We start from the raw sequence: 3,296 nt of genomic DNA on the forward strand, positions 1-3,296 counted from the left end.
TCTGCCCTACATCGATAAACGCCTGCTGCATAGGGACTGAGGGCTGATGCCGGTTTCTTTTAATTTCACAATATACCCGGTGCCCCAGCTAAACGCGGTCTCCCGCAAAGCTTTGCGTTTGCAAACATTAGACCATGGAGGAAAAAACTCAGAAGGCAGCGTCCGCCGATAGCCTTGAAGCCTAGCCATAAAAAGTAAAAAGGAGCGAGTCATTATATCTCCACGCTAATGTCAACACGCTTGTGTTCGTGCTTTCCATGGAAATAAAGTGAATTTGAATTTGAAAAACCAGGGACATGGACCTCCACAAGCTTACACTCAGAGCTGAAAAGCTCGGGTCCGCAAAATAATAAAGGGTGGCTCTTTACGAGAAAGAAAATAAAACGAGATACAAAGAGGAAAGGGAGTCGGCGCAAAAGGAGGCACTTGAAGCTCAAGAGAAAGCGACGCGGATGGAAGAATCAGAAGATAAGAGAATGGCACAGGAGGAAGAGGTTCTCGAGATCAAGTTGCGTCTTACTAATACTAGCGCTGAGTCGGTACCAGAGGCGACAAGTTTTTCTTTGGGTGTTACAGTTCCACGCCCAACAATTGTTTGCCCACGAAAGCTGCTGGCTTCTTCTGACTTCCGATGGCTTCTAGTACCTATTTGCGTCGCTTTGAGAGAATAACTGTAAGACAAGGCTGGGGCAAGAGCGAGTGGGCAACAGAGCCTTTGTCTGGCGGGCGAGGTCTTAGTAGTTTTCGACAGAATGCCCGTACCAGAGTCGACAGACTATGATAACGTGAAGGAAACACATCTACACAGGTTCCGCTTAGCCGTAGGTTTCAGTGTGAGCTTCCGAGGTAGCAAACCAAACGATGCGGAAACAACTAAGAAGTTCGCATCGAGATTGTCGAACTACTTTGAAAGACAGCTGGAAAAGTCCGAGGTAGAGAAATCATACGAATAAGTGGAAGTCGTCATGGCGCAGAGCAGTTTTCGTCCTGTTGTCACCAAGGTTGACCGTATTCGTAAAAAAGAGGAGGTTGAAGACAGTAAAGTATTCACAGAGTATGCAGATCAGTTCATGCAGGCTCAAGGCAATAGAAACCTAGGCAAGGATATAGAAGACATCAGCAGATGTTCAACTCTGGAAAGCGAGGAGTGAAAAGTTACACATTCAAGCACACACCGAGGGGTTTCTTGAGAATGGCATTGGACACCGCGCCGCGGGCTATAGGTTTCTGGAATCAGCAAGGAGACCTGGTTAATCTACCAAAACTGCAGTAAAAAGGCTACCGAGCAGAATTACGCAGATTTCTAACGAAAGAAAAGGCCGCGTGTATCTTATATCCCATGATAAGCTGACACGAGCTCAAAGGGGACACCGATCACCGTTTTGAGAGACAGTGGAAGAAACACTGTCCCGATGAGAAGACGCCTAGTTAAAGATAAGGCTCTTAGAGGTGAAGTGGCGTCAGTCTTACTGGTTGACAGCACGGTTCGCTAACTTCCCGAGGCAATGATTAGCAATTCTACCTCGTACTAGTCGGGACCGGTGGTGTCACAATGCTCAGATGAACATCTGTATTACCTGGTGCTGGGAAACATCACGGGCGTAAGAAAGGTTGATGATACCGAAGCTGGCTGTACCTCTAGAGATGTGAGGAGGAAACACAAGAAAAGACACGCGTGGACGTAGTTTCACACGAAATAAAATTTGGCTTTGGTTTAGCTCTGGTTAACCCTAGTTCAATTGCGAAAGCGTCGTTTCTTCGGCACGTAGTCTACGCAGCGTCTCATTCCGACGCTATCGAGAACTCAAACCGGTCTCTTCCGCAGTTGAAGAGTCAATCCGGGACGTGGCACGACTTCTAGCCGCATCTTCGTTACGACGCTTCTGGAGTCGTCCGGCGCGTTCTACTGTCGTCTCTTGGGCGCGTTGTCTCTTCCTCGCTTAGGTCTGTCGTTGTCGCCTCTCTTTCGCGCTCACCATAACGACTACAATGCACTGAGGTGAAGCGCATATATGTATACCCCCCGCGAGGCGGCACCTCCTCTCCCTCTACAACAGCGGAGCACATCTGGTGGAGCGAGCGTCGGCGGCAGCGCCATCTGTTGGAGCGCGTCTGCGGTGTTGCTAGGCAACTGAGTCTAAAGGTCGTTCGTCGGCCACGGCATACGGCTGAAGTGCGCGACGAGCCGAAATGGCTCGCTGGCTGGCGTAGTGTTGCTTTCGCAACAAAAAGGGTTGAAACGCCAATGATTTCCTCCGCTGTACGGATCAGAGCAAGAAAGGCAGCGCAGGGAAAGATATCCAAACTGAAAGTACCTGCGGCGGAGCTCCTGACGGTGACTCGCGAGAGTGTAGCGCAAGAGCAAAGAAATGACGGGTCACTGGCGGATTGTTTCAAGAAGGTTGTGATAATTCTAAAAAGAAAAAATGCCGAACGACTCTTCAATTTCTCATTCGAGACAGCCTAATGTACAAAAAAAGGTAGACGGACTCCGTGCGCTAATTTATGCCCAGTCTAAGCAATTCGTCTCCTTCTTTCTCGACCGACTTATGTGCAACCAGTGGCAAGGGGTACTCCCTGACGTGTAAGGGCTGCTCGGTGGTCAGGCGAAGCTCGCTCTCATGATCAGTGTCGTAGCGTTCGAGACGACGCCTAAGTTTATCCTTCTTTTCTGCATCTAGGGAGGGGTTAAGCACCGCGGCTTCTCGTCCGGATACCTTTCTTGTATTGAAAGTTGGCACCTTCCCCCCGATCTTGCTCTTCACTGATGACGATACAGGCGATCATACGGTCGGCATCATTGCTCCTCTCTTCTTATCTGTTCAGCTTATTTATGTGGAAGATATTTTTGTTTCCGTTCGCTAGCAGCTCGTTGTCTAGTTCCATCTCTCCCGCTAGTGAAAAAGGATCCTTCCTCTGCCTTTTTCTTGTCACTAGGCAGCAGGATCAAGACCTTTTTCTCCGGCCTTTAGCTGTGGATACACCAATTTTCGGTTACAAAATTTTTTGTACATCTGCATGGCAGCATCAAGGTTGCGGTGTGCAATCTCGCAGGTTTCATGCAACCTCTCTCTCATTCCCAGCACTTAAGTATGTCTGGTCTTCTGTTCGCTTTCCAGTTCTTTATTTGGCCAAAGCTCTCGAAGGATAGTTAATGGTCGTCTGACGGATCTAGTGTAGAGCATTTCAAATGTCAAGAGACCTAAACTTGACTGCGGGACCTCCCGATATATAAATAGCAATGCTGAGAGGTACCCATCCCAACCAGCAGGTCTTGGCCCATTTTTCTCAACATG

Source organism: Amblyomma americanum, chromosome 8 (assembly GCF_052857255.1).
Source record: "Amblyomma americanum isolate KBUSLIRL-KWMA chromosome 8, ASM5285725v1, whole genome shotgun sequence".
NCBI classification, from domain to species: Eukaryota; Metazoa; Arthropoda; class Arachnida; order Ixodida; family Ixodidae; genus Amblyomma; species Amblyomma americanum.